At 31.6% G+C, this 27,181-nt stretch overlaps 1 pseudogene; it reads left to right on the top strand.

The window, feature by feature from the left end:
- Positions 1-16,242: 16,242 nt before the first annotated feature.
- Positions 16,243-20,195, top strand: LOC112758720 (inactive protein kinase SELMODRAFT_444075-like; annotated as a pseudogene).
- The last annotated feature ends 6,986 nt before the right edge of the window (positions 20,196-27,181 follow it).

The raw sequence follows: 27,181 nt of genomic DNA, 5'->3' as shown, positions 1-27,181 counted from the left end.
GCTCTGTCTCTTACAGCAAAAGGGAAAAGCATAAGCTTGTAGACCTCAGGATCAACTCCATTGGTCTTAACAGTATTACAGATCTGCAAGAACTCAGTTAAAAACTGATAAGGATCTTCTGATGGAAGTCCATGAAACTTGCAATTCTGTTGCAGTAGAGAAACCAATTGAGGCTTTAGCTCAAAATTGTTTGCTCCTATGGCAGGGATTGAGAAGCTTCTTCCATAGAAGTTGGAAGTTGGTGTAGTGAAATCACCAAGCATCTTCCTTGCATTGTTGTTTGGTTCGGCCATAATTGTTTTTTTTTGCTGCTTCCTTTTCAAAAATTTCAGTGAGGTCCTCTTCAGAGTTTTGTGCTTTAGTTGCTCTTAGCTTCCTCTTCAGAGTCCTTTCAGGTTCAGGATCAGCTTCAACAAGTATGCCCTTGTCCTTGTTCCTACTCATATGAAAGAGAAGAAAACAAAAAAAATATGGAATCCTCTATGTCACCGTATAGAGATTTCTTGAGGTGTCAGAGGAAAATAAGAATAGAAGGGTGAGGTAAGTGAAGAGGAATTCGAACATAATGAGAGATGGAGTTCGAATTGGCACTGGAGGAGGAATGTTAGTGTTTTAAATAGAAAAGGATGAGAGGAAGGGAAAAATTTTCGAAAACTAAGTTTTAAAAAAAATAAATTTTAAATTAAAATTTGAAAAACTGGAAGTGGTTTTCGAAAATTGAAGTGAAAAAGGTAGTTAGGTGGTTTTGGAAAAGATAAGAAGTAAATTTGAAAAAGATAAGAAGTTAGAAAAATTTTTGAAATTAAAATTTTAAAAAAGATGTGATTTGAAAAAGATATGAATGTAAAAGATATGATTGAAAAACAACTTAAAAAGATTTGATTTTTTTAAAAATTATGACTTGATTAGCAAGAAACTAAAGAAATGATTCTAAATTTCAAATGTTGAACCTTTCTTAACAAGAAAGTTACAAACTTGAAATTTTTGAATCAAGATTTTTTAAAATAGTGAAAGAGAAATAAACAAGATTTGATTTTTGAAAAAGATATGATTTTGAAGGATATGATTGGAAAAGATAAGATTTGAAAAAGATATGATTTTGAAAAACTTTGAAGATTTGAAAAAGATTTAATTTGAAAACAAGATTCCTCCCCTAGTGTCATCCTGGCGTTAAACGCCCAGGAGCTGCTTGTTTTGGGCGTTTAACGCCCAATTGGTGCACGTTTTGGGCGTTTAAACGCCCATTTAAATGCCCAGCCATGTACCCTGGCTGGCGTTTAAACGCCAGTTTTCCTTCTTTACTGGGCGTTTTAAATGCCAAGCTTTTTCTCTGTAATTCCTCTGCTTTATGTTCTTGGATCTTCATTTTGCTATATCATTTATCTAAAAAGATATATTTTCAATTTTGAAAAATAACAAAATGAGTCAAAACATATAAATCTTGGATCAAAACACAAGATATATGCAAGAACATTGTGAATGTCAAGATGAATCACCAAGAACAATCTTGAAGATTATGATGAACATCAAGAACTTAGTTTTCAATAAAAGAAAACATGTAAGACACCAAACTTAGAAATTTTTCATGTTTGGGCTCTATGAATGCAAGAATACACATGAAAAACATCATGCAATGCAAAACAAGAAATCATGAAGATCAAACAAGGAAATTCATCAAGAACAACTTGAAGATCATCAAGAACACAATGCATGTGTTTCAAAAATTGCAAGATAATCAAAATCATGCAATTAACACCAAACTTAAAATTTGGCACTAGATTCAAACAAGAAACATGAAATATTTTTGGGTTTTTATGATTTTATGAATTTTTTTTTTGAAAATTTTTTCAAAAATAAAAAGCTTTAAAAATAAAATAAAATTACCTAATCTGAGCAACAAGATGAACCGTCAGTTGTCCAAACTCGAACAATCTCCGGCAACGGCGCCAAAAATTTGGTGCGCGGAATTGTGATCTCTAACAATGGCGCTCAACTTGGTATGCGCGTTCATAATCTCAGCACTTTCTTCACAACTCCGCACAACTAACCAGCAAGTGCACTGGGTCGTCCAAGTAATAAACCTTACGTGAGTAAGGGTCGATCCCATGGAGATTTTTTGTATGAAGCAAGCTATGGTCATCTTGTAAATTTCAGTCAGGCAGATTCAAATGGTTATAGTGTTTTAATAATTAAAAAATAAATAAATAATAAAATAGGATAGAGATACTTATGTAATTCATTGGTGAGAATTTCAAATAAGTGTATAGAGATGCTTTGTTCCTTTTGAATCTCTGCTTTCCTACTGCCTTCATCCAATCCTTCATACTCTTTTCCATGGCAAGCTGTATGTTGGGTTTCACCGGCGTCAATGGCTACCTCTCGTCCTCTCAGTGAAAATGGTCAAACTATGGGTTACGTAGGGCTAATCATCTGTCGGTTTTCGATCATGTAGGAATAGGATTTACTATCCTTTTACATCTGTCACTACGCCCTACAGTCGCGAGTTTGAAGCTCGTCACAGTCATCCCATCCCAGATCCTACTCGGAATACCACAGACAAGGTTTAGACTTTCGGGATCTCAAGAATGCTGCCAATGGATTCTAGCTTATACCACGAAGACTTTGATCTCAAGGAATTGAAGGCTCTGTTGTCAGGAGAGGCAATCAATCACGCATGAACCAGAAATCCAAGAGATACACGCTCAATCTAAGGTAGAACGGAAGTGGTTGTCAGGCACGCGTTCATAGGTGAGAATGATGATGAGTGTCACGGATCATCACATTCATCAAGTTGAAGTACGAGTGAATATCTTAGAATAAGAATAAGTTTGAATTGAATAGAAAATAGTAATAATTGCATTCATACTCGAGGAACAGCAGAGCTCCACACCCTTAATCTATAGTGTGTAGAAACTCCACCGTTGAAAATACATAAGTGATGAAGGTCCAGGCATGGCCGAATGGCCAGCCTCCCCAAATAAGAAAATATAGCGTACTGAACTCTCTATGATCCGAAGATCAGCTCCCTCGGATGTCTAATACAATAGTAAAAGGTTCTATTTATAATGAAACTAGCTATTAGGGTTTACAGAATTGAATAAATGATGCAGAAATCCACTTCCGGGCCCACTTGGTGTGTGCTTGGGCTGAGCATTGAGCTTTACACGTATAAAGACTTCTCTTGGAGTTAAACGCCAGGTTGTAACTTTTTTCTGGCATTTAACTCTAGTTTGTAACGTGTTTCTGGCATTTAACTTCAGAATAGGGCAGAGAGTGGGTGTTTGAACGCCAGTTTGCGTTGTCAAAACTCGAGCAAAGTATGGACTATTATATATTGCTGAAAATCCCTGGATGTCTACTTTTCAACGCAATTGAGAACGCACCATTTGGAGTTCTGTAGCTCCAGAAAATCCACTTCGAGTGCAGGGAGGTCAGAATCTAACAGCATCTGCAGTCCTTTTTCAGCCTCTGAATCAAATTTTTGCTCAGATCCCTCAATTTCAGCCAGAAAATACCTGAAATCACAGAAAAACACAAAAACTCATAGTAAAGTCTAGAAATATGAATTTTGCATAAAAACTAATAAAAACAACCCAAAAAGTAGCTAGATCCTACTAAAAACTACCTAAAAACAATGCCAAAAAGCATATAAATTATCTGCTCATCAATAAGTAAACACGCAGAGTCCATAATATCTTCATTGTTTTTCATACTTGGAAAAATGCCCAAAATCCTATCTTATGTACACCAAGTTTTCTATCAATAATTAGTATATAAACCAGCCAAGCTAGCTAGCTGCGGAAACTAGTTAAGCACTACTTTCAAGTTTCACATAAATAATAATACAAAGGAAACCTCTATATTCTGTTGCAATTTGTTAAACATAACAGGTACCAATCAGTCAAACTAAAAATGGAATAAAGACTCATGTATCTATATGTTTGTTAGAACTTAGTAACTCCTCTTGACTTCAACATTTCATTCATTAATCAGAGTTTTTGGAAATTAGAATGTCATCAAATATACTATATTATCAATTATCCAACAATATCCAAAACTCACATAATATTGCTTATTTCACTTTAATATTACTAATAATAGGCAAAAGATGCAGTGGTGAGAAGTTGTCAATGCAGGTAAGTATTTGTTATAACACATTTACAATATTATGGTTACATGAGGCTCAAATCATTCTTATTAAAACCCTTTTCCTAACTAGGAGAATGATCAATTCCACTACTCACATATGCAAAAGATGAATGGATACAATATTAATAAATCAAATTTATCAGAGTGGAATCAAATTTCCAAGCTTAGAGGCAGACCATAGATGCAGGATAGAATGCAAAGAGCACAATGGAGATCATTATGAAAACTGTAGCGTTTGTATGTCTGTAGTTCTGTACACGCACCTAAAAGGAATGATGACAACTACTTTGCATCTATATATCAGGATTAGTCCAGAACCTTGTAACTAGATTAGTCTATTTAATTTCACACTTTAAAAGCAACATACACAGGGAGGGGAGTCAGTGATGGTTCAAAGGCTAATGTGATTTTCTTTCCTCTCAACCAAAATATTGCTTGATTCAATCCAAGTCACACGATTACCCTTCAAGTTCAACTATCTATAGCAGGTTTAAGAAGGCAATATAAATTTGATGATCGATCGTAAGAAAAAGGGGAGAAAAAACAACAATCAACAATTGATTGAGCATCAAAGAATCCGTAAAATTAAATCAATCCAATGGTATCAACATACTTTTTTGTTCACTCAAACCACTCAACCTTGTTTCTCAGCTCCACACTCATCACACAAAGCTAATAGTACTCTATCTGTCTACACAATAAGAGATTGACTCAAGGGTGAGAGATAGACGATATTAACGTGAACCAATCAAGTCTCCATACTGAATATAAAAATTAACAGAGCAATTCATCCTTGATGATCATGGACAGATGTATTATACTATAATTTTTGTGATCTTTTGGAAGATAAACTTGCAATCTGCTAATTAATCGTACTGAATGAAATCCCTAACTCAAAACAGCTTCAATTAACCACAATTTATAGAACATATAGACAAATACATGTTCAGAACTCTGAACCAATAATGAAAACCAGAAGAAAAGCTCAATGTGGAAGAACAAACCAGTGAAAGGGGGAGGCAGCGATAGCTAGGATTCGCGCACGGTGGAGGACGGTGTCGCGGTTTCACGCAGTATCGATGAGATGCTCAACTTCGTCGCCGGTGATAGAACCACGGTTGGCTGCTGAACGATTCGACAGCCAAGACGGAAGCGCCGGGTGGAGCAGATGGTACGCGGCTCTGCTCCCGCTCGTGTTTGGCGCGTTACCAAAATCAAGTGACGGGTTTCTGCAAAATTGGGGGGAAGCGGGTTTCAATTAATGACAGTAAGGTAAATTTATTGCTATATAGGGAATCAATACATAAAGATATGTTATCGTAATAAAATATCACACTATAAATAATTATATTTGTCAAGTAAATTTATTTATACTATATATCTATTATTTTATTTTATGTAAAATTAAAATCTACTCTTCTAATTTAATATATATATATATATATATATATATATTTTTTTTTTCTTCTGACATTGTCCAAAATTAAATTAGAATTATGTCTAAAGTCTTAACACAGTAAATGGAATATAATTAATATCTAATATTTTTATAATTAAATACCTAAAATAAGTTAATAAATAATAATAATTAATACCTAAGATATCATATATATATATATATATATATTTGTTTTTGATATTGTCCAAAATTAAATTGAAATTATGTTCAAAGTCTTAATACCGTAATTGAAATATAATTAATACCTAAAATTTTAATAAGTAAATACCTAAAATAAGTTAATTAAATAACAACAATTAATATCTAAAATATTGAAAAGGAATTTTTAATAAATGTGATAAATAAAAATAAAAAATTTATTAAATAATATTAGTGTTTAAATGAAAGAATTGATAAAGAATAATAATTATAAGTAAAAATAGTATTTTTAGTTTCGAAAAAAAATACATGAGAAACTGTTTAATAATCCGTGTCATGTACATGATAAGACATTGTTCAATAATTCGTATTATGCATGTGTTAATGTTGAAATTATAATTTTAAATTATTTTATTAAAATTAATTTAAATTGTAGTAATTTGATTAATAAAAGAGTAACATGTTATTCATTTATTTTTTCTTAATCTAGTGTTATGTGTATCAACTCTAATATAGTTATTAATCATTTTTGTTAATCTAATTTTTTTTCTAAATTTATGATTTAAAATAACAATTATAAATATTAATAATTAAACAAATTATTATATTATAATTATTTACATTTTATTCCCAAAATTGAAAACATACAATTTCTTTTTTATTTATACTACCAGTATATATTAATCGATTAGTCAATAATTTTTTTTATTTGTAGGATATATTTATTTATTTTGTTTAAATAATTTTAAATCTTTTCTTATTTAAGTATACATATATATTAAATCATATATATTAATTTTTTTATTTTTTATTATAAGTATTTTTTTTAGCCTATAATCATTCGATGATTTTGTTATTCCATTAATACCATCATATGTGTAATAATATTCATAAATCATACTAATTTTTGTATTTCTTTATATATATATATATATATATATATATATATATATATATATATATATATATATATATATATATCAATTGTTTAGTTAATAATTTTTTTATTTTTAGAATATATTTATTTTGTCAAATAATCCTAAATACTTCTTTGTGTAGTTTATATATATATATATATATATTAATTGTATGTAAATATATTTAAATTGCATATATTAATTATTTTTTTTATCATGATTAATTTTTTTGAGCCTGCAATCATTCAATAATTTTTTTATTCTTTATTATTAATGTCATCGTATATGTAATTTTTATAAATTATAATAATTCTTTTATTTATCTATACATATATATTAATTTTGTTAAATAATTTTAAATATTTGTTTATTTATATATTAATTGTACATATAAAAATTTAAGTCACATATAGTAATTATTTTTTTGTTATGATTATTTATATATATATATATATATATATATATATGATTTTTTTATTCTACAATCGAGTAATAATTTTTTATTTTTTATATTCATGCATATTCTCCCATCCCTTTTTATATGCATGATTAACAATTTTTTTAAAATGTGATATTTTAATTTTTTTCACGTATTTTTATATATTAGCAAGAAAGCAAAATCATGTATTTTGACTCTTTTTGCTTTTTCACGTCCTAATCTTAATTAATCAATTTTGTATCTACACAATATAATTAAACTTTTAATCATTCTAATTTATTGATCAATTACATTTCTCTTAATAATTGTATTACTAATCTAAAATATAAAAAAAGTGATACATATATCCAAAAAAGAAAACAAACTTAAAAATAAAAAAAATTCATATTAAAAAGTTTAAAAATAACATATCCAAAAAGAATAGTCATAATATATAAATTGAGACAACAATTTAAATTTCTCTAAAACTAATTTAATCAATTAACCAATATTAGAACTAAATTATTTAAATAATATTTAATCTATTCTAATCCTTAGATACGTATCGATTAGAATCATTCTCGTAACAACCAACCGAAATAACATCAGATGATCGAACACTTAGAATCCGTAAAAATTTAGACCATCTTCTTGTTAAAATTGTCAAATTAAATTGACTTTTATTCTCCTCAATCGCATTGCATTAATGCATCAGAAGGCCGGTAGTTTCTGAAAAAAAATCATAATATGTTATAAAATTATTTTTTAATACAAAAAGTTTAAGAGAAGAAAATTTAAATATAGTACCAATCTTTGAATTGCATCTTCAAGATTGGCATGAACTTTACAAAACTGAACCAAAATTGAGAAAATTCAATCTCATTATATGCTCCACTTCGAATATTTTCGAACAAACGTAGAAAATGTGGAGGGGATGTGACTTGAACTTGACCTACAAAACTCCTTAGAAACAATTTTCCAATCAAAAAAGAATAATATATTAGAAAAAAGAATGCTTTAATTCTTAGATTTAGACTCACTAACCACAAAGAAACTATATATAGCCTTTAGTAGTACAAAAATAATTATAGAAATTAATTATTGCAATATCAATTTACTACTATAAACGTTAGTATCATATTTATAGCAATTAGAATTATAAACTTATATTTAATTTTTTATATAATTATAATTAAGATATATTTTTTTAAATTAGTATAATTATGCATTATTCATTAAATGCTAATTACAATATAATTCTAATAAAGATATTTTTTAAAATAAATTTAGAAGAGAGAATAGTACTTTTATTTTGAAAAGAAAATAAATTCATGAGGAATTGACACTTTACTTTCATTTGTTGGGGGAAAATCCAATTATAGTATATTAAATAGATTATTTTATATAATTATAATAAAGATATTTTCTTAAATTAGTATAATCATGCATTATTCATTAAAATGCTAATTGTAATATAATTATAATAAAGATATTTTTCTAAAAATAATTTTAGAAGAAAGAATAGTGCTTTCATTAAATGAGAATAGTATTTTCTAAAAATAAAGATATTTTCCTAAATTAGTATAATTATGCATTATTACTTAAATGCTAATTATAGTATACTTATAATAAAGATACTTTTATAAAATAAACTTAGACGAGAAAATAGTGCATTCATTTTGGCGGGAAAATAGATTCATGAGGAATTGACATCTCACTTTAATTAGTTGGGAAAAAACCTAGTTTTAGTATATTAAGTAGATACAAATTTTTTTTAGTACCCTCAGCAGAAATATTTAAATACTTACTACCAACAGTTTCATACACGATGAATGATGCATAGGATTCTTCATCAGCAACCTTTAAATTTAGTGAATACCTATAAATAAAGAAAAAATATATTATCGCGAATCTCATTTAATAAAAACTGGAATAAAGTTTATTTCACAAATAATGCACACTTTGGAGTAAAATTCTGTGATTCAACTTTGCACCTAAAACATTTGTAACCATCTCCTTCTTCTCTCATAGCCAAAGGACAAACATTGCAACTCTTGTACCACCAAGATTTTTCCGAAAAAAAAATCCTTTACTACTCCAATGGTCACACAAACCGTTTTCTGAAATTTAGTAGTTTAATCAATTAAAACAATGTCACCAAATGATTACACTCCATAAAAAAATATGGTATAAGAAAATTTTAGAATGTAATCAAGTTATATATAAAAACCTCTATAAGATCCCTAATCTCAGAAATTGGTTTGTACGGAGTCTTATTCAAAAAATCATCTTCCTCTAAATATGGAGCTCTTTTTTCAATGCGTGCAACCGGTGTTGGTGTCCTTATCTCAATAACCATTATCCTTTATTCACGCAAAATAAAATTTGCGTTACAATGTTAAAGATGTAACCATACACAACTATACTTACAATATAACTGTAATTTTAATAAACCAACAAAAATTCTAACCTTTGTCTGAATTTTGTAACTTCTTCCAAATCAACATTGATCATCAACACAGAGTTATATTTTGTATTTGAGACTCCCATTTTTTTTGCATTACACAAAAAATAATAATATTAGACCTTCAAAATAAAGATCACTTTACCAAATTATTTTCAAATGAGTCAAAAACTAACAGTACATCAAAAGAGACAAAAACACAACGAAGAGGAGGACAAAAGTGTAAGATTAAAAAAACCGAACAAATAGCTGTTCCGGAATGACGAAAGGGTGCTGTGGAGACGGAGCGGTAAGACGCATGACAGCGGTTCTAGAACGGGGCGGCGATGGCAAGCACACGCGACGGGTTTCTTTTTCAAGTAATTGAATAGCCGCTAGGTTTCTCATAGTAAGTGAGGGGAATCGCTACCCAATAACGTGACTTTTCAAGGGAGGAGGGGAAGGTAGAATTATGAGGGTAGGCGAGGGAGTTGAATCACTTAATGGTTAGGTTAGAGAGTGTTTGTTTTATATATTATCCACATTAATTATATGCCAAAATTTGTAGGAAAGAGATAAAAAAGGAGATATATAAATATGTATAATATTATTGCTATATATGAAGCAGGTTTATATTGCTATAATTATAGAGACTTACTACAATTATATCAAATTTAATTATGACTGTAAATAAATAAAATAGAAAACAATTAAAACTATTTTTTTCTTTTTATAGTAAAAAATGACTGTAAATATAAAAAATAAAATCACTAATGATTAAAAATTTGAGTGAAAAATAAAACTTCATAATAAAAATTTAATTTGTTAATTAATTAATATTATCTCCATATAATATTATTATTATTATACACTGATTAAAATTGTGAATATATACTGATAAAATTATTACATATGAATGAGAATTAGAATTATATCAATTATATCAATTATATTAATTTGAAATTATTATAATTCACGTGATAATAAATTTTACCTATAAAACATCTAAAATTAAATAATATTCAAGTATAATTAGGTGACAATTATAATTCAAATTATTGCATATGAAGTCACGTGAATTATTATTATAATTAATATAATTGCTATATACTCTAAATCTTATCGATTATATCAATTTAACTATATCAATTATATTCAAATTATTAGTCAATAATTTTAATGGAAATTTTTGCTATAATTAGGTTATTCTTATGTTATTATCTTATGTTATTATCTTGTATTAATCGTTATAATTAATTCAATAGAGATATTTATTCAGTATATATGTTATCTATATTAATTATATGCCAATATTTGTAAGAATGAGTTAAAAAAAGAGATATATAAATATATATAATATTATTGTTATATAAAAATAGATATAAATATATATAGACTATATTATAAAAAAAATAAAGCCTATATATAGGAATAATAAAAAACTCAAGTAATTACACATCATATATTAATTTTTTTAAAATTATATAATTTTGTCATATCATGATTAGAATCATTATCTTCAATCATGATAAGAGAAATCCCGGACAACGAATAAGAATATTATACCTAATATACACATATTAAAATAGAAATATATGTCTTGAAATTTAGAAATATAAATTCTATTATATCTTCCTAAACAAATCTAAACAACTCTACACTAATAGCCCGTGCTATGTCGTGTTAATTGACAACATATACTAAACTTAACATGTCTAATTGTATATTAACTTGACATGTCTAATTGAACATTAATCAAATATATTTATAAAATTCTTTTAATTTAGTTATTTTTTTCAATTATATAAACTCTGATACCAATATGATATAGTGACTAAATTAATAAATTTTCATAAACATATTTGATCAGCGTCTAATCGAACATGTTAATTACGTATTATGTTTAACATTTTACATAATTAATAGCGGACAAAAATTATTAATGGAATAACTAAAAAGATAAATATGGTTAATTTATAATCTTTAAAAAATTAATTTAATGGATCAAATCCGTTAAAGAACGAATTTAGAGAAAATCTCAATTTTTATGTCACCCATTAAGTATTTATGTAGATAAGGGAAAATGGTTAGTTCAGAGTTATTAATGTGAGATAGCTCTATGGTTAAGGCCAATTTATAGCGTTAAGCTCTGCACAAAATCTGATTCACTTTCTTACTTCTCTGTCTCCCAAGTAACATGATGTCACAACTCACATGTATGAACCTTTGCAGAATTGGAACACCATTGTGTTTCAGACTTTCAGTTTCATCCTAAATTTGCAATTATTCTTAAGGGAAAAAAAAATCTTTATATCTTTATCTGTGTTCTCTTCACTTCTCTATATGTCTCTATCTCTATTGGTTACTACTCACATGTCACAAAAGAAAAGAACTCTCCTCTCTTTTCTCTCCTTGCATTGAGGATTGGGCTACTTGGGTTGTTAAAAGTTCCAAACTTTGTTTCATTTCTTTTCATGGTGGTCCATTCCCTTGTGCTTGGTTTTGGTTTTGACAACCCCTTTTCATCATTTTCTTTTTCCTTTCATTCTGTGCCATGGCGTTAATACTACCCAAATGATGATGCTGGAAGTGCAAGTGTAGCAAAGTAAGCAAATGCATTTACGTTAAAGCTTTGAGCTTTTGCAAGTTTAAAGTTGAATGAACCATAAGAAAAAAAGAGGGTGTTTGACAAGACAACCCCTTGAGCTCATTGAAGGTCTTAGTTTTCATGCATATGTTCACAATGCTTGATTTTTGAGGATATTTTTTCTTTATTCTCTTTTTCTTTTTTAATCAAATAAAGTTTTGTTATTCCCAATGAGGAACTGTTACGAGCTTGACTCTACAGGGTTTTCATTTTGTTTACTACAATAATATTAAACAGAAAAAGGGTAAAAAATCTAAACAAGCCAAAGGGAGATCAATTTGATACAAATAAGCCAAAACAAAATCTGATTCATCAATCAACCAACGGACATTTCTATATAGTTCGAACCAAATAGGTTCGAACTCACTTTCCACATAATTCGAACCAAATAGGTTTGAATTACACGTATAGACCAAAGCAACATAATTCGAACCAAATTGGTTCGAACCCTAACTTGATAATTCGAACCTAATAGGTTCGAATTACACTGAGCATATATTTACCAAGTAATTCGAAATATGTTGGTTCGAATTAGTAAGAATTCGTTCCAACAAGCAATTTAAGTTACGAACATAGTTTCCGCATCATGTCTTAGTAAGACTCGTACAGTTATTTTTGCTGGTGTTCATTAGACATACATTTCGTTTAAAACTGCGGTGACAAAACATATTCATTAACTAAAAATCCATTCAAAGTACATCGCACTAACGTTAACAAATTTTATCAGTCACCAACTACAAGTAAGAAAACCGATAACAGTGGAATCTAAACGCGAAATTGAAATAACAAAAGTACCAAAGCCACCAATACACCTAATCATGCCCCCCGTGTGTGCTCTGCTCCTCCGAGCTGTGGGCAACTCTGACGTGTGTGGCCGGGCTGCCGACAAAGCCCACATCTCTTTGGCCGGTTCGGATCTGCCTCGTCCATATTGGTCCGTATCCGAGTGGACCTGGGACGACCCTCTCTCGCACGCCTCTTATTGGGGTCAGGTATGACAGTCGGCCCGTCATATGGTGGCCAGAAACCCTCCGGAATGGGAGGTGTGAAACCCATCTGATACACACTGAAGACCGAACTAAGACGATACACCTGGTGGACGTAAGGCTCCCATGTAAGCCGTGAGTAGGCACAGCATGCCAGTGCGTGGGGACAAGGGAAATGAAGTGCCTGGAAGTATCCGCAGTCACATGTGTGAGATGCAAGCGAGACTCTGTAGGTACCCAGTGAGAAAGAACCAGTCGGAGTTGTCTCTGCGACGGTGAACTCGGAGTTATCCCTGTCGTACACAGTAACCGTGAAGCACCTAGCCGTCTTCAAGTTGGCCTCTATACACTTCACCAAGTGCTGACTAAATTGTTGTCCGGTTCCCATCTGCGCCTCAGCCTCCCTCCCTTTGCGAACAAATAATTCGGCCAACCTTCCGTATGTTGCCTTCACTAGGGAGCACACAGGAAGGTTTCTGACACCCTTGAGGATCGAGTTCACACATTCAGATATATTCATCGTCATGTGTCCGAATCTACGCCCCTCATCACAATGCTGTGTCCACAAGGAATACTCAATCCGGTTAGCCCAGTCACACATCGTCGGGTCTTCGGACCTAAGAATATCAAACCAATACTGGAACTCGACCTCGGTCTTAGCGTACGCCGCATTCACAAGTAGCCTCCTTGTGTCTTTGCCCTTGAAGGTGAGGGCGAAATTTGCCGCAACATGTCGAATGCAGAATGCCCGGTATGCAGACGGAAGTAACCAGCCTCCGTCAGGAGCCTTAAGGGCGGCCTTGATGCCGTTATGCCTGTCCGAGATAACCAGCAGACCCGGCTGCAGTGTCACATGCTCACGCAGGTGGGAGAGAAAGAAGGACCACGACTCAGCATTCCCACCCTCGACTAATGCGAAGGCAACAGGGAGTATGTTGGAGTTCCCGTCCTGTGCAATCGCGATAAGCAACGTTCCCCCATACTTGCCATACAGATGGGTGCCGTCAATACTAACTAGAGGCTTGCAATGACGGAATGCCTCAATACATGGTGGAAAGGTCCAGAATAGTCTGTGAAAATAAGCTCGAGACTCGTCCAACTGTCCACCGACACGAACAGGGCTCGTCCTTAGCACTGCAACAGTACTAGGCATCGTCAACCGGACACCTAACACCCACCTTGGGAGCTCGTTGTACGACTCATCCCAGTCACCATAGATGAGGGCAATAGCCTTCTGCTTCACCAACCAGACCCTCCTGTAAGTCGGCCTAAACCCAAAGTGTGCGGCGGTGCATTTAGGAGCACCTTGATGCTGACGGATGCATCAGCCCTAACCATTGGCATAATGAATGCCGATATCATATGGTAATCCAAACTCCTGTGGTCGCTGGAAATGGAGGTGGCGAGACAAGTATGCGGTCCGTTGTAACGTTTAACCTCCCAAATCTCCTTGCGCTGTCGGAGACTGAGCCGAATCAACCATGTGCACCCATTGCCAAACTCGGAACACTTGCCCACATACCGGCGATAGTCAGACTCCACGACCTTGTACTGTACCCCTCGCCGGATGCTGTAAGTCTTGACACTTAACAGGGCCTCTTCTTTATCCGGAAATTGCTGACCAACCTGAAACTCTGTCAGACCTGCAGACCCTTCAGCATCTCTAGCGCCAAATCCAGCCGGCTGCCCAGCAACCCCCTCTTGCCTCATGGCATCCAAGTCCAAAGAGGAAAAATGTGGAGGGTACTGCTGCGTGCCGGAGCTAAAACCACCGCCCACCCCAGCAGGATCAGTTGCTCCAACATCATCGCCACTGTCATCAGCAATCATATCCGGCTCGACATCATTGTCCTCTGGATCATCCAAGAATCCATCTCCAACCCAAGCCGGTGCAGCATACTGTAAAGATGTCGGCAGATACTCCCCTTGTCCGACCTCGTCGCCTACACTGCCGTGGAGATCAACAGCGAACGAAGGGGAGGCGACAGGTTGGACGGGTGGCTCGTACGCAGGGACGAAGGAAGATGCAACGGCAGGTCTGGAGCTAGAACCGGCTACCGTGGCTAAAGTGGTGGTATTCCGGTTCGAACCCCCCGAGCTGGACACCGCGTCAACCAACTTTGCCAACAGTTCTGGTGTCCTCACCTCTGGAAACTGCCGGCGACAATGAAACATTACCTGCAAGTCCTCATCACTCCCGATCGTGAAACAATCATACTTTATGGTGTTCTGGAGCACCGTGATTGGAAATCGATAAAAAAAACTTCTTAACCCGTTTCACACCTTTCAGACCAAGTTTCAGCAGTACAGAGCTAACAAGGTCCTCATACCTCGTCGTAGGCGTGACGATAATACAGAGAAGATCCTTATCAGTGAACTTCACACCGGAACGAGTTTTCTTCTTAATGGATCCTCTGTGGTGAACCAACACTGCGAAACTCTCCTCACTAGCCATGTAAACCACCTCTAATGAAAGCAACTGACGTTCAGACCATATATATACAGCTCTGGTCCTCACTAATTCGAACCACTCTGGTACGAAATATGCTCAGTGTAATTCGAACCTATTAGGTTCGAATTATCAAGTTAGGGTTCGAATCAATTTGGTTCGAATTATGTTGCTTTGGTTTATACGTGTAATTCGAACTTATTTGGTTCGAATTATGTGCAAAGTGAGTTCGAACCTATTTAGTTCGAACTATATAGAAATGTCATTTGGTTGATTGATGAATCAGATTTTGCTTTGGCTTATTTGTGTCAAATTGATCTCCCTTTAACTTGTTTAGGTTTTTTACCCACAGAAAAGTGTATGATATGTTGATATCTTTGTTTTGTATTCTTATTTTTTAGCTTAATGTTCAATGTCCAATAGAGTAGAGTGATAGAAAAACAATATATGATAATAGAGAAAAAGAAAGGTTTGGATCTCATCCCTAGTGTCTTTTTTCTCTTCTTTGTTTGATAGTTGCCAAATTATGTTTCTGTATCTTCTAAATCAACAAGATGTCAGTTACCAGTTCTTTCTTGTGGCTTGTCTCTCACATTGTTTTGGATTTATTCTTTTTCTTCATTCATCCAATTCACTGTTTTTCTACTTTTTAATTGAAATGACATTTGGGACTGTGCAGAGTGAAAAAACTAGTACTGAACTTTGAGTGGCTGAGAGCTAAAATAACCTTTATCTTAAGTCATATCAGTGGCAATTGAAACTCATGGTTACTGTTTCTTTTGGTGTAGAGGGGTTCCTCTAAGGTCATGTCAACACTAAATCCAGCTAGTTGGATCCATGTTTTGACTTGGAGGTTGATTTGAAGGCTCAAAGGCAAAGCCAATGCAAAACTGAAAAGGCATGTTCTTTGGTTCAGTGAGCAGTGCTTTTCAATCTTCATGGATTTCTTTTTTCTCACACTTGAAATCTACATTGCACTGTGAGCTGGGGAATGCAGCATGTTGCTTTCTGAGCCAAAATGGTCACATGGATTCTTCACGGATTTGATACTATTTTGGGAACCTAGCTACATGCAGAAACCATCTTGTTCTTGAGTGAAGAAAAATCAAGTTCATGAGGAAGTTAAAAAGAGGGTTTGTTTGCATTTGATTAAAAGGGTCTTATTACTGGTTTCTCTGCTATTGCTTGATGATTGAAAAGGTGGGGTGGGGCCAAAGGAGTGACTTTGATCATGTTCATCTGATATGCTTCTCCAACTTCTTGTTTAGGATATACAAATACATGTCTTTGATGGTTATTCACTGAAACCTGTTGTAGCTTTTTGTGGGATTGTTGGTGGTGGTGGTGGTGATGAGTCGAGAACAGCATAAGCGAGGGAAGGAAGAAAAAAGTTCAGATGGTGTTGAGAAGGTTATTGTTGCTGTTAAGGCATCAAAGGAAATTCCAAAGACAGCACTTGTTTGGTCTCTGACTCATGTTGTTCAACCTGGGGATTGCATTACACTAATAGTGGTTGTGCCTTCTTCACAAAGTTTTGGTAAACCTTCTATTTGCTTCCATATGCTCATTGTTTCTGTGCTTTCTTTCCTTTTTGTCAGATAATACTTCTCTTTTACAAAGTACTGAATAGTTTAGATGCTGTCCTATGTGGCACTCACAGGTTCTAGCATTCAAGTTGTTATTGTTCTTGATTGAGAATTTTGAAACATAACTATTTTGTTTGGTATCTTTTACCAATATTTTTGTGCAAATATGTAGGAAGAAGATTATGGGGTTTTCCAACGTTTGCCGGTGACTGTGCCAACACCCAAAAGAAATCTCATTCACCAACTAGTTCAGAGCAGAAGAGTGAGATTACTGATTCTTTCTCTCAGATGATTCTTCAGCTCCATGACATCTATGATCCAAATAAGGTTAGAATCCTTTGATGTATGTATTGTTAGGTTCATCTTTGATGCTGTTTCAGTATCATTATTTTAAAACTGTTTTCCTTGTTCAACAGATAAATGTCAAGATTAAAATTGTTTCCGGATCACCTTGTGGAGCAGTGGCTGCAGAAGCTAGAAAGGCCCAAGCCAATTGGGTTGTATTAGACAAGTAATTAGTGATAACAAAATTGATGAATTCTTAACTCCTGGTTTACAATTTTATTGATCTGAGATGATAGTCTTTTGCCTTTGGTATTTATTTTGGTTTTGCTTTCTTTGCAGGCAGCTAAAACAAGAAGAAAAGCAGTGTATGGAAGAGCTGCATTGCAACATTGTTGTTATGAAACAATCCCAAGCGAAAGTGCTCCGGTTGAATTTGAATGGATCACAAAAGAAGGATCTTGAAGAAGCAGCTCCATTACATTCCAAGCAAGATGGGAAGCTTGGAAGACAAGCCAAGAATAAGAATGATTCTTTGAGTTCCATAAAAGGAGCAGTTGTCACCCCAACTAGTAGTCCAGATGTAGGGACGCCTTCTACGGCGACTGAAGCCGGTACTTCATCTGTTTCAAGCTCTGATCCTGGAACTTCACCATTCTTTGTTTCTGAGATGAATAATGGTGAGTCAAAGAAAGAGGAAACTATTAAACAAAATGAAGTTGTTGATGCTAGTTCAGACTCGGACAGCGAAAAGTTGTCCCTATCCTCAGCAACCTTGAGATTCCAACCATGGATCAAAGATTTACTTTTATGCAAACAATCATCTCAATGCAGAGAAGAAGGATGCCATAGCAAGAATCAAACATCCACAGCTAGAGCTTTGATGGAAAAGTTCTCAAGGCTAGAAAGAGAAGCTGAAATGGAGATCTCAAGCCATGAGTGAGCGGGATTTGAATGGAAATGTAAGAGAAGCAATAACATTATCAAGAAATGCTCCACCTGCTCCACCTCCATTGTGTTCAATATGTCAACACAAGGCTCCTGTTTTTGGGAAACCTCCAAGGTGGTTCAGCTATGCCGAGTACTCGCTACGAGTGGATTCTCTCAAGCTAATTTCTTGGCAGAAGGGGGATTTGGTTCTGTTCACAGAGGGGTCTTACCTGATGGACAAATCATTTCTGTGAAGCAGCATAAACTCGCTAGTTCTCAGGGTGATGTTGAATTTTGCTCAGAGGTTGAAGTCCTCAGCTGTGCTCAGCATAATGCTCATTGGATTCTGTATTGAGAATAAGAGAAGGTTGCTGGTTTATGAGTACATATGTAATGGATCTTTGGACACTCATATGGTAATTTTACTTGCTTCTGCTTCTAACTTTTGAGTTGGATTGAACTTATTGAAGTAATTCTAGATGCTAAGTTCATATAATTGTAAACTGACATTATTTTTTCAGGGAAAAAACAGGAACCATTAGAATGGTCAGCACGTCAAAGAATTGCCGTTGGAGCTGCTAGGGGCTTGAGATATCTTCATGAGGAGTGCAGAGTAGGCTGCATTATCCACCGTGACATGCGGCCGAATAACATTCTTATCACCCATGATTTTGAGCCACTGGTAGGTGAAAAGGAAGAACTTTAGCACATCATGCTCTGCAGTTTCTTTTTTCATGAGAACATTGTGTTGAATTGTGCAATGCAAGGTTGGTGATTTTGGGCTAGCAAGGTGGCAGCAACATAGAGACACTGGTGTGGAAACTAGAGTGATTGGAACATTTGGGTAATTAGTTTTTCATCATCTAACTTGTCATTGTAATATAACAAACATGCAACTAACTATGCTCTAATTTGTTGATATTCTGTTCTGTTTTTAGGTATTTGGCTCCTGAATATGCTCAAAGCGGCCAAATAACAGAAAAGGCTGATGTTTACTCCTTTGGGGTGGTATTGGTGGAGCTTGTTACCGGACGAAAAGCTGTTGATCTTAGCAGGCCGAAGGGGCAGCAATGTCTTACTGAATGGGTGAGTTAAGGGAGGACTATTAATATATTGGTGAAAATTCACGTGGAGTTGTCTTCATGCAAAGATGATTTTTAACATTTCTTAACTATTATCTTCAGATGAAGACAACTGCATGTGAATAGTCACCTTATATTATGTAGGATCTTTGCATCATTTCAAGAGTATAAATGTTAATATGAAACTTGTATTATGAAGGCACGACCATTGCTAGCAGAATATGCAATTGAGGAACTAATTGATCCGAGATTGGCAAATAACTATGCAGAAAATGAGGTCTATTGCATGCTTCATGCAGCTTCATTATGCATGAGGAGAGATCCTTATTCCAGACCACGCATGTCACAGGTGAACAAAACCATCATGTTTCTAAGCAAGTTTTTACTTTCATTTAATCAGCTACATGCTGTAATCCTAAATCTTTTGTTTGTTTTTTTGCTTGTATTAGGTTCTCAGAATACTGAAGGGTGACATGATCATGGTCATGGAGACAAATTACATTACAGCTACCACTCCCACCACCACATAAAGATGATATATTTTCTTGTTTTATGAATGTCATGTAATTTTGTACTTGTATTCTGATCTGTACAGTATAGCATGAAACTAGGATAGTGTCCAATAAGTAGAAGCAGCCTTTTGTGCTTTTTCAGGTACAGTTACAATGTCTTCCAATTTTAAAGTGAGAATGTGAAATGTCTTTCTTTAGATGTGTGGTGTATGTTACATCAATTGCCTAATGGTTTAATTGTTTAAAGAGTAAATTAGCCGTTTTCAATTTGATCTCTAAAAAAAAATACACAAAAGATTAGTTTAATCTTGAGAAAAACTTGTCATGTTAAGTTAATCTTTAAAAAAGATACACATAATATTAGTTTAATTTCTAAAAAGTTTATGATACTTATTTGTTCCTAAAACATATACACATGATTATTTCTATTCTTCGAAAACAAAAAAAATACATATAATTAAAGTGAGATAAAATATAGTTTAATCCTAAGAAAAACTTATTGTTACTAAAAAGTTATGTATTTATCGAGTTTAATTTTGATATCTGACTTGCAAATATTTAGATGCATGTACGTATAAAATTGTTTTATATTGTCAGTGTATTAAAATTAATTTTTTTATTAAAAGAAAAACAACTAAAATAATTCTGCTAATTAATTATAAATTTTAGTTTTGCTAAAATGTATTTTAAAAACTTATTTTAAGAATATCATAAAAAATATCTGGATAAATGTTTTTAAATTTTTGATATATTACATATATTAAAAACTTAAATATATATGAATAAATTACCATTGTACCCATAAAAGATACAGATGCTGATAAATGTACCCATACAAGAATAAAACGACAATTATAATTACGGAAGATGGCTTCCGTATGCCAAGAGTATCGGTTACACAATTGGTCCGTTAGAATATTTTTGGCACACGGAAGCTACCTTCCGTGGGTACAATTGTCGTTTTATTCTTATATGAATACATTTGTTATATATATATATATATATATATATATATATATATATATATATATATATATAGCCAGTCAAAAGGAGTTGATTAACTTTTTCTCCGAACCAAAGAAAAGGGGCAAAGGATTCGATGGTCCCAGAACGTTTGGACCACTTAAAGGTCTCATAACAAAACATATTTTTTAAATTTTTTTAACAACTGCTAAATAGTCCTTTTTTTAAATTTAATTACAAATTAACCCCATATATTTTATTTAATTATAAAAACTTTTTTTAATTTATAAATTATTATTTTATCAATCATCTATTATGTTTATTAACAATAAAAAACACAAACAATAACGAATTAGATCTTCTATTGATCGTAATAAAATTTTTGGCCATTCCAATCGATTAAAGTCTATATTTGATCCGTGACGTTCGTCCAGGGGTGTGAAATCGTGTTTCTTTCAGAATCAATCGATTGAATTTCAGGTTTCCATAACTCAATCGATTGGACTACAGGTTGTTTTCGCAAAATCAATCGATTGGTCATATTACCCAATCGATTGAACGATGACTAAAATGTGGGTTTTTAATAATTCAATCGATTGGTTGTGTTACCCAATCGATTGAATTCATCAAAACAATATGGATTTGCCAAATTCAATCGATTGGTTGTGCTACCAAATCGATTGAAGCTTCAAAGTAACTCGAAGTCTCACAATTCAATCGATTAGTTTTGTTACCCAATCGATTGAAATTTGTACGTGACTCCAATTCAATCGATTGGTATGAGAATTCAATCGATTGGGAAGTGATGTAAATGTGTTTTTTTATGAATTCAATCGATTGGTAATGTAATCCAATCGATTGAAATTTGAAATTCGCTATCTATTAAACCCAAACCATGCGTATTAAATTCATCGCCGAAATCTTGTTCAAATTCATTCTGTTCATCCATCATATCTTGGTCACAAACTAGCTCTTCTTGTTAGTTAATGTCATCGTCCTCCTGGTATTGCTCATTCATTTTAGTGTTCGTAAATATACCTGACATCTTAAAAATGTCCAATGAATTCAGTACACTCCATCTTATAACATTACAAAAAATAAATAGATTCTAATATTGCGAGCAGGGACGAATCCAGAGAATTAATATGGAGGGGCCAAGTTTTAAATAATTTTTTTTATTCTATAAAAATAATTAACATATAGTTATTGGAGTTAGTTTTTTAAAAGATTTATATATAATTATAATTTTGTTGGCCAATTTTATTTTTAATACGATGATTACATAAAGAAAATATAACAATATCAATAGTACATTATAAAATTATAAAATACCAATAATTTATAACGTGTTTAGTTAAAAATTATCACATATCTTATTAATTAAAATTAATTATTTCAAAAATTTTAAAAAATTTAAAAATAAATTATAAATTATTAATTATTTGAAAGACACAGTACCCTTATAGAATACAAGATATAAGATATTTTTATAAAATTTTTCTTTTAACAACGTAAATTTAGAAGAAAAATTTATCTTTTTTACAAGAAAATAATATCTAAAGTACATAATGTAACTACCAAAATATAACTACGTAAGTTATTATTAATATAAAAATATGAATGTTAAATATATTAATATAAAAGAAAAAATGATATTTTTTTAAAAATAAATATAGAAATTATTACATAAAAACTAATTTAAAAGGTATAAAGACTTGAGGGTATGATATTAAATTAGTTAGGTAAAAAAATTAGTGAATTAAACAATTAAAACATAAATCCATTGCATAGTGAACAATAATACATATAAAACTATTAAATTACAGAATATTTTTTTATTTTTTAAACACAAATCTTATATATAAGTATAGTTTCTTAAAATTTTGGGGGTCCAGGCTGGTACTCGCCCCTTTGGGTCTGTCCCTGATTGCTAGCTAATTAATATTAAAAAATATTAAAATTTATTTACTTTTTTGTATTTTTCAATGTCTGTGAATTAATAAAAGATAAAAAAAATACTTTTTCATTACACAATCAATTTCACGAATAAAGTTTCGAAACGAATAATTGCAAAATTAGAGATTTTATTCACGAGAAAATTGATTGGACCTTTATTGTTACTGTGATTATCAATTAAATGATGAACAAATATTGGATATTAAATAGACGGATAAAAAATGAAGAAAAATTAGAAATTAAGTAGATGGATATCCTAAAGAAAAATAATGAAATTTTTTATAATCAAAGAGATTGATACACGATTCCAATGGTGGGATTAAATAATTGGTGATAGATTATTCATCAATTTATAATGTTAATATTAAGGAAAAGATAAAATTAGAGTATAAAGCCTTAAAATTGAGGATAGAATTTTAAAGATAAGATAGATGAATAATAAGATAATAATTTTTTTTAACGATAAGAAAATTTAAAACGGCGTAATACACAATTCAATCGATTGGGTAGCACAACCAATCGATTGATTTTGGAAACCCATATTATTTTGATGACTTCAATCGATTGGGTAACACAACCAATCGATTGAATTGTGATACCTCAGGTTGTTATGAAGTATTCAATCGATTGGATAGTATAAGTAATGGATTGAATTATTAAAAACTCACATTTTAGTCATCGTTCAATCGATTGGGTAATATGACCAATCGATTGATTTTGCGAAAACCTTGCAACCTTGCAATTTTCATCGATTATTTTGTGATAACAACCTGTAGTCCAATCGATTGAGTTATGGGAAACCTGAAATTCAATTGATTGTTTTGATATTCTAATCGATTGATTCTGAAAGAAACACGATTTCACACCCCTAGACGAACGTTACGGATCAAATATAAACTTAAATCAATTGGAATGACCAAAAATTTTATTACAATCAATGGAAGATCTAATTCGTTATTTTTTGTTTTTGATTGTCAATAAACATAATAGATAATTGATAAAATAATAATTTTTAAATTAAAAAAAAAGTTTTTCTAATTAAATAAAATATATGGAGTTAATTTGTAATTAAATTTAGAAAAAGACTATTTAGCAGTTGTTAAAAAACTTAAAAAACATGTTTTATTATGGGACCATTAAGTGGTCCAAACGTTCTAGGACCATCGAATCTGGTGCCATCTTTATCTAAGTGGCTCCCTAATTAAATAATACACAATACTTTCCTTACTTGAAATCTGTAATTGAATTTTAAGTTAGTACTCTACCTTTTCCTAATATTAAGCAAGCAAGTGGTTTTTCTTTATTTTTTTAAGATTTTGTTTTATCTAATCACATTGTAAAACTGTGACAAACTAGTTAAGTTGAAGTAATGTGATGAATTTATTATGCTAATTAAGTTTAACAAATGCAAATTCAAAATTTCATGATAAAAATAGTAGATACAAAAATTGCAAAAATAAATATAATAATTAGATAGAGACAGAGAAGAACTTACAGAGAAGAACTTACAAGAAGCTGCGAAGGCGACATGCTCTGGCATCGGGCTCACAATGACGGCGACTGGCAAAGACATTGCAACGACGAGTCTGTGGAAGAAGAAGAACTTACATGCAGATTCACAAATCACAATGTGCTAGAGTGAGAGAGAGAGAGAGAGCGCGAGCGACAGAGAGAGAGAGAAACTCACATGAAAAGGATGGCGCAGCAGCGCGTTCGGCGGAGGAGAAGAAGAAGAAGCTCTGCTCTCAGGCGGAGGCCGGCGGATTTTCTCAGGCATCGGAGAAGAAGAAGCTCTGTTCTATACCTCTCTACGTGACTGTGATTCCGTCTCTGGTCTATATTCTCAGGTGTTGGAGCAGAAGAAGAAGCCTCACTCTGAAGTCTTCACTTTGATTCTACAAAGGTTTGGGGTTAAATTTGGGGGAAATGAGTGAAACAAGGACGCGGGAAGCCAGACATGGGAGTGATGTTTTGTTGATAAAAATTGACGGCTCTAGCGTCGATTTTAGTTAAAATAAAAATCAACGTTCCAGTCGTCTATTTTATGTAATAAATCTATACCGTCTGTCCAATTTAAAAAAGAGATCTCTATCGTCTAAATTTATCGACGGCAAAAGTTGTCGATATTTTAATTATTAAAACAGACAACTAGTCCGTCGATTTTAAAGAAAAAAAAATTTTCAACCACTCTTTTGTCGGTAATGTGACGATAGAATTTAAAGGTTAGAAAGTTACTAAAATAATAGACGACATCGTCATCAATTTTAATATTTTATTTTTAATCATCTCTTTTTTATTTTATCGACGACAAGCCGTCGAAAATTATCGACGAAAAATTTGGCCGTCGATTTTTGCCGTCGATAATTACTCTATTTTTTGTAATGGTATAACTAGTAGAAAATGTGGTTTATCATTCTAATCTTATACATTTAATTTAAAAAGATATACCTTGATCAAATATCATTCATTGAAAAACGACATCTATATGTATATATTGAAAGCTAAAAGAATGCATAAACGATTCTAATATAATTTAAAAATTGTTTTAATTAAACAACAATTATTTTATATGAATTTCTAATTAGTAGAGTAATATAACATTTTCATGATGTCAATAGACATTTACTCCGATCCTCATTTTAAAAGTTACATTTTGGAATAAAAAATTGTAAAGTTTGAAAAATTCGTTACATTGTGAATTCACGACGTAAATCAAGAAGGTTCTTTTTTGGACGATAACTAAAAAAATTTAAATGGGAGAATTTACATATAATATTATTAGTGCATGCCATTTATAATATAATAAAATAAATAATCATCAAAGTATGTATCAAAAAAAAAAAATTCTGATGTAATAATTTAAATTATATTTATATATTTTTTTTTGTTCAAACAATTTTTTGTACTAAAGCGTCTTTGTATTATATTTTGTATTTGTATGTAGTATCAAACACACCTATAATAACATACACATCTTTTTCTGTAGTTTTGAAAAATGTTAAGTAAATAATTAATTTTAAAAATAAGAAAAAATATATTATTAATTTAATATTTAAAACTTATAAAATTTAATTATTATACATTATTAGTATAAAATAATTTTGCATAAATAATCAATCATATATTGTTATACCAATAAAAAAAATTAATTTTTAAATTCATTATGTCATCTTAATGTATGAATTAGATTGAATAATCGTATTAAATTTTTTTATAATATTTTTTTATTTTTTTGTATTTATGTTATATATTTATTTATTAAAATTAACTACTAAAATCAAATATTTACTTATAAAAATAGATATTTATATATAAATATATGTATTATTTAATTTATTTTTAATACATATTTTATATTAGAATTTAATTAACTTGTGTTATAATAATAGAAATTTTATAATAATTTTGATGTATTTAATGCATTAAAACATAAAAAAAAATTATAAAACAATTTTTTTATAATATGCTTAACTCATATCTTTAGAATACAAACTATCAAAACTCTTTTTATTAATAGCTGATGAATTTGGTGTTCACTATCATTGATTTGTTAAATGTAATTTTTAAAAACGAGTTATTAGACTTTGCTCAAAAATTATTTTTAATATGGTGATAAAGATGATATTTTGATTTAAGATTGATATTTAAAGGATATTATAATATTATGGATATGTAAAAAATGTGTCCCTAACTCCTAAATTCTAATAATCCAATATTGGAAAAAAAATGTTCCACAATGATATGATTTGATCAATATAGGTTTTATTTGGTGTTAATGTTGTTCATAAAATATAAAGTATAGTCACAATTAATATAAGAGAAATATCTGTCAAAATAAGAATGACTAGTAACTCAAATTTTTATTTAATGACATTTTTATTTATTGATTATGAGTATAATAAGAAATTGTGGTACAAAATATTTAAAAAAAAATTGTTGTGAAAGCTCGGAAAATAATGATAAATTAACAGGGCATATGGCATGACCAAATAGTGAGAATATCTTTTATATAGTTCAATGAAAAGGAGCAAAGTGAATATATATATATAGAAGTTGTGTTGAGTGAAAACTGAAAACCATCCAAGCATAAAGTGAGCGAAAAACTTCACATCGTTATCGATCAATATCAGTCTTCATCAATTTAGCCTCTCGACAATTACTCCCTACTCACAAAGTCAACTGACTTCATTTTTTTAAAATTATTTTCCCCCGTTCTAGGAAAGTTTTTTTATTAATATTCTGAAAATCGGATTGGATCGAACCG

This window comes from Arachis hypogaea, chromosome 16 (assembly GCF_003086295.3).
Source record: "Arachis hypogaea cultivar Tifrunner chromosome 16, arahy.Tifrunner.gnm2.J5K5, whole genome shotgun sequence".
Lineage (NCBI taxonomy): Eukaryota > Viridiplantae > Streptophyta > Magnoliopsida > Fabales > Fabaceae > Arachis > Arachis hypogaea.
Note: the sequence above shows the minus strand (reverse complement) of the source record. Positions and strands in the feature narration are given on the sequence as shown.